This window comes from Equus quagga, chromosome 15, assembly GCF_021613505.1.
Source record: "Equus quagga isolate Etosha38 chromosome 15, UCLA_HA_Equagga_1.0, whole genome shotgun sequence".
Classification (NCBI taxonomy): Eukaryota; Metazoa; Chordata; class Mammalia; order Perissodactyla; family Equidae; genus Equus; species Equus quagga.
The window spans coordinates 60,006,463-60,012,491 of record NC_060281.1 but is presented as its reverse complement, the minus strand read 5'-3'; positions in this window follow the sequence as shown (position 1 = coordinate 60,012,491).

Below are 6,029 nucleotides of genomic sequence, written 5' to 3'. Positions count from 1 at the left end.
AGCGGGGGACCAGTCAGGATGCCACAGCAGCAGTCCAGGCCAGAGAAGGGCAAGGTCTGCGCCAGGCCAGCAGCGCAGGTGGGGAGGACGGGAGGGGGTGTGGGAGTCTCCCGCGGGCAGCACTGTTTGCAGGCATAGAGAAGATTCTTGAGTTACGGTTTAGGAAACTGAGTGAGTGGTGGTACATTCACCAATGTAGGGGATACAGTAAAGGAAAGGGCAGGAGTGAGAGGCTGGAAGAGAGGATGAGATCGGGTGGGGGCACGCCGAAGGTCCCGGTGCTGTGGGGGTCAGTTAGGAAGCGATGGCCAGTAGGCAGCTGCGTATGTATGTGGCTCTAAGAGCAAGGCTGGCTGTAGATTCATATTTAGAGATTAGGTGATGAGCACAGTCACAGCCAAGGACAAAAGGGCCCAGGAAATGCATAAAGTGAGGTGAGAACAGGCCACAGAAAGTGCCTGTCCCACCCTGGGTTCTCAAGAAAGCAAATTCAGAGTCCAGTGTGGATATTTATTAGAGAGTACCCTTGGAATGCATGGCTATGCAAGAGAGAGAGGAAGCAGGGTTGGGCAGAGGGAGAAGGAAAGTTGCAACGCAGATGCAAACCCCAAAAACCTCAGTTGACCCCACAGAACTCAAATGGCGGTCAGAGTTGACTGCGTTGGGCCCAAGGGGCCACATCTTTCTTCCCCTGCCTCCTTCAGAGAGCCACCCCAGGAGAGGCCTCTGGGCAGGGCAGCTCTCAGGAGCAGAGCAGTCCCTACAGGGGTGACACTTGAGGGCCCCATTCTCTGAGAAGCTGGGCAACACTTCTTTCCGGGGAGGACCTGCCCTTGGGCCAGAGTTGCTGTTTGGTCCATTGACTGTCACAGTTGGGTAAGGGAGTACCAAATGGCACCCAAGGAGATCACCTGGGCATCTGATATTTTCCTCCCGCCCCACACAGGGACAACAGCCTTATCTCCTTCTGACCAGCCAGGATGGTGACTTCTTTTCAACCTACTGGGCTTGGACACAACAGCTCAAAGTGCTCAGTGGCAGCCATACACAGCTATTGTTAGTGGGACCCCTGCCATGGCGTGGCCCCTGGTGGAAGTGTCCTCCCGTGGGAAGCAGGACCTCTAACCCTGCAGTCTGTAAGTGTAGGTTTGGGAAGCACACTCACCTAAATGGGTGGTTGGAAGGGAGGATAAGTGGGGTCTCTCCTGCTTCCAGCCCTTGGATCCCTGACTTATGTGGTCTTCCTTCTGGGGACGCCGCACCATATAAAGCACTTTGATTCAAGTTGTATTCAGAGTCCTGGAGGATGGCTCCCCATCTGCATAAATTCCCATCTCTGAGCATCTCTGCCTTTGGTTTTCGTGCACGGGGTGTGTGATGTGGCCAGTGACTCCCTTGGGTCTGGGCCCCCTCTCCCACCCTTTTGCTGTCTCAAGTGACTTTATGCGGAACGCCTTGCAGGAGGATCTCGCACTCTGTAAGCATTGGATAATGGCGCTATCTGAGGTTCTGGACAGAAAGGCAAACCCACCCTGGAATGTGGTTCTATTCTTCTCAGAACAAATTGCTGGCCCCTCTGGGTGGAGAGCGCCCGACATCACCAACTTGTGACCACGTGGCCGCCCCATCTCCTTGAGGAATGGTGCCATAACAGAGCCTCAGCCTGGATCTCTGCTGGGAGGTAGGGTGTTTGGTGGCAGTAGTGAGACGGACGTTGGTAAGTGGAGTTCCATACTGTTGCCCTTGCATAACCTCCATCTCTGCCCCCATGGCTATTCGGTTCCCGGCCCACTGTGCCAGCCCTGGGGTGGTGGAAGACAGTGAGCTGACTAACATCAACTGACAGAGTCATTTTGTCTACTTAGTCACTTAATTCCTCATCTCTTCTGGATGTTCTCTGCTGGCTGATGACATGTGATACAGTAATCCTCACACTTTGTGGTCCCTCCATCCACATGCCTCTTCCCCAGACCTCCTTATCCTGCATCTTCCAGTCTTTCTCCCAACAGGTCCCTGACTAGCCGGGCCAGGTCATTCACACTGCCCATGAGCCTGTATGTACCCTGAGCTCAGGCTTCTGCTCTGTCCACACAAAAGGGATGACCAGATGCACTGCCAGAGTGAGGCTGTGGTGCAGCTGCCATCCATTTGTAGCTTGTACCTACCTACTGACCCATCCGAACACCAGGCTCCAGTGTTTACCTCATTCTTCAGCTATTTCTGTGACATTCCCCATATGGCCATAGGTGTGAACTGAAGACAAGGCATTGGTGAAACAGAGGTGACCGCGACGTAATGCAGCAATGTGATATTTTCTGGAATGTCTAGACAGTCTAGGCCTCTTCGGACTACACTGTGACAGAGGGTGGGGAGTTAACATAGTCCTGGGCACAGCTGTAAATGAATATTGTTGACAATCCCATCTGAATGCAAACTGTTTCTGCTCCTCTTTTCTGATTGGAACAGAAAATAATGTATTTCCCAAATACTTGGCCACGTGCCATGTACCTGAGGCCTTCTTATACTGCCCTAGCAAGGACACCACATGTGCTGTGGCAGCTGCACTTGGGATGGCTTCTTGGTTGAGTTTATGGTAGTCTGTTGCCATCTTCCAGGATTCAACTGGTGAAGCAGAGACAGGATGAGGACCACCACCACTGCATCCTTTAGATCCTTAAGGGTGGCCCTCATTTCCACCATCCTCCCTGGATGCAATATTGCTTAGCTGAGGAAGGGGCAGTTTCATAGGCTTCCATTTGGCTTTCTCCACTGCAATGGTTCTTAGCCCACAGGCCAAGGACCCAAGGTGGGGATTGTGCCAACTTCCAAGTATGTCTGTCCCAATTACATATTCAGGGACCAGGCAAGTGGCCCCAGATAGGTCTGCAGACCCAATGGATCGTTGGCCAGGACTCCACTTATGGCTGGTTCCTCCATGACCCCACTCTAACAGGAGGACCATGATGACACTTCAGGTCTCCAGATCTCAATTCCAACTCTGACCCTTGAAATGACTGGATCGTCCTCTTTCCCTAGTGTACTGTTATCTGAGTAAATGGCCGTTGGTCCCTTTGGGGAAGGGTTGGGTGCTCATACTGTGTATACCTGCCATGGTTTTGCAGGGGACCCGGCCAGCTCTTCAGTTCCTGGGTTCCAGGTCCAGAAAGTGAGCAAGGGACCATAAGATTTTATTGAGGTGACTGCCCTCAGCGTCTTGATCATCCATCCTTAATTTCTTCTGATAGTATAAGGTAAATACTACACTTGTAGTAGTCAGCCTCAGCTGATCCTATGGGTACTCTGGACTGAAAACAGTCCATCACCGTCCTGCACTGTGGTGGAATGGCCTTGCCTTTCTACTGCTGCCTCTATCAATCACTGGATTTGGGCTGCACGGGGAAGGGGATGCAGACTCCAAAAGAGGTGACGGTAGAAGGTTTTCTGCTAACAGCATTTCCAGCAGATGAGACAAGTCCTTTCCTGAAGAGGAATCTGGTGGCACACCTCAGAGTCCACCACAGAATCAGTGGGGAAGCTGCCACGGTTGATGGAGTCAGGTTCCTGAGGACATGGACAACAGTGTCAGAGCACAGATGGGTAGATTAACCTTTGACAAGAGGTGGGGCATTTCTCACCGTAATAAGGGGGAGAGAAGGCGGTCAGAATGGGGTTAGCTAAGGGTCTGAGTAGACGGACAAGGAGTTGGGGAAATCAACCCCCATAACCTCTGTTTTCTTTGTAAAATCAGAAGCAAGGTCAGCTGCTGAACTAGGTCTTGGGTAGGGTTAGGGCTTGAGGAGACTAGTCCTCAAAGGAGAGAGGACGCAATCTAAGGACTGCAGGGCAGTGTTGAAGGGGCAGCTGATGTCGGGTGGCATGGTGTTGGGTGGCATGACTGGTTGTGCCCACGTCTGCTGGGTCACGTGGGTCTCCCTGTGGTGCTCAGAGGCCAGCTGCAGGAGCAGAGAGGAGCACGCTTTGACTGTGCTGGTGGACGTGGGAGGCCGGTGAGGCAATAGGGTGTTAACCAGTTATCTTAGTTACCCCAGAGAGTTCTTTCAGATTCTTAGATAGAAACTCTCCATTTTAAAGACTATGTTCGTTTTCCAGGAGGACAAAGCATTAGAGGACCTCAGAGGTGAGGAGTGGTGAGATCATCCACTCCATTAGTCCAGGTTATCAATTCTTCTTTTGTGGATCATGCTTTTGGAGTTTTATCTATGGAAGCTTTGTTTAATTAAAGGTTATAAATGTTTTCTCCCATGTTTTCTTCTAGAAGTTTTATAGTTTTAAGTTTTATGTTTATGAACAATTTTGAGTTCATTTTTGTGTATGGTGTACAGTATGAATTGAGGTTCATTAGGAATTAAGAAACTGAAAATTAAAGCCACAATGAGCTACCACTATATACCTCTTACAATGGCTAAAATGAAAGAGACTGACCATACCAAGTAGTTGACATGGTCCTGGCTGTTTGGTGAGGATGGGGAGGACTCAGAACTCTCATACACTGCTGACAGGAATGTACAGTGGTACGATCACTATGGAAAACAGCTTAACAGGTTCTTAAAAGGTTACACATACAACTAGTATATAATACAACCATTCTACTCCTTGGTATTGGTCTACGAGACGTGAAAGCATATGTCCATACAGAGACTTACTTCTACACATATGTTCGCAGCAGCTTTACTGTAATATCCCCAAACTGGAGACAGCCCAAATGAACATCAACATGTGAAGAGATAAACAATTAGTGGTTCATCCATACAATGGGATAGTGCTCAGGCATAAAAAGGAATGAACTACTGATATACCCAACAACCTACATGAATCTCAAAATAACTATGGGTGAACAGGCAGACAAACAAAATTGCACTTACTATATAATTCCATTTATATAAAACTCTAGAAAATGCAAACTAATCTGTAGTGACGAAATGCAGATCAGTGGTTGGGGACGAGGCAGGAAGGGGCTTGAGGAAAGCTTTGGGGATGATGGATGTGCCATCTTGATTACAGAGATGATTTCATGAGTTACACGTGTCCAAACTTCAATTTGTATACTTTAAATATGTGCAGTTATTGTATGTTGATTATACCTTAATAAAGCTCTTAAAAAATATTGACTTGAAAATTAGCTATACAATTGAATCATTGATAATTAGCAAATAGAACAAACCTGTAAAAATACCCTTTTAAACTTCAATGTAGTTCAACAGTTGCTTGTAACAGAATCTGACAAAATGGGCCGTTTGCTTTTACCACATTCTCTCTTAACACATTGAAGGCTTCCTTATATCAACTCTGCAGTGTCCCAAAGTGACTAAGATTAAAGGGTCCCGTAGCATCAACCGTGTTTCCCATGTACTCGCTCATAATCCTGTCCCCTCCTCTGAGAGGTACCTATTCTTATCTCCGTTTTGCAGATGAGGGAACTTGAGTCTCAGAGAGGTTAAAAGGTTAGTCCAAGGCCCACGGCTGTACGCGACTGCAGCTTAGGGGGGCCTGAGTTCAAGAGTGGCCCCTCATCCTCCCGCTAACTCAGTCGACGCAATTTTCCTTTGTAGAGGCTTTCTCTCAGTATCCCTGCCATTCTTAAGGCCAGGACGTCCAAGGCCTCCCTGGAGTTACAGGGCTGCTAGGAGGAGGATTTTGGTAAACCAAAGCAAAGGCGGCTTGATGGGAGGTGGCAGCTCTCGGAGCGCTTAGGGAACTAGTAAAGTAAAGGCGATTGTCTTTGTAGGGCGACGGGTCACTCTCTGGGAAGATGTGGCCTGCTCCAGGACAGCAGTGCTGCTCCTCAACAATAGTGGGAGCGGGAAGGAAGGAACAAGCGAACATGAGTCCTGCCGGGCGCCGTGGGCTTCCTGAGCCCACCGCCGGAGCCCAGCCCCACCGGGCCGTGGCGGCAGCGGGCTTTCCCCGCGCGCCCATCGGCGCATCCGAGCGCCGGCGGAGGCCGGTGGGGCCGCGCTGCCAGGGCTCTCCGTGCGGCGAGCGCGAGCAGCCCGGCCCCGCCCCCGCCC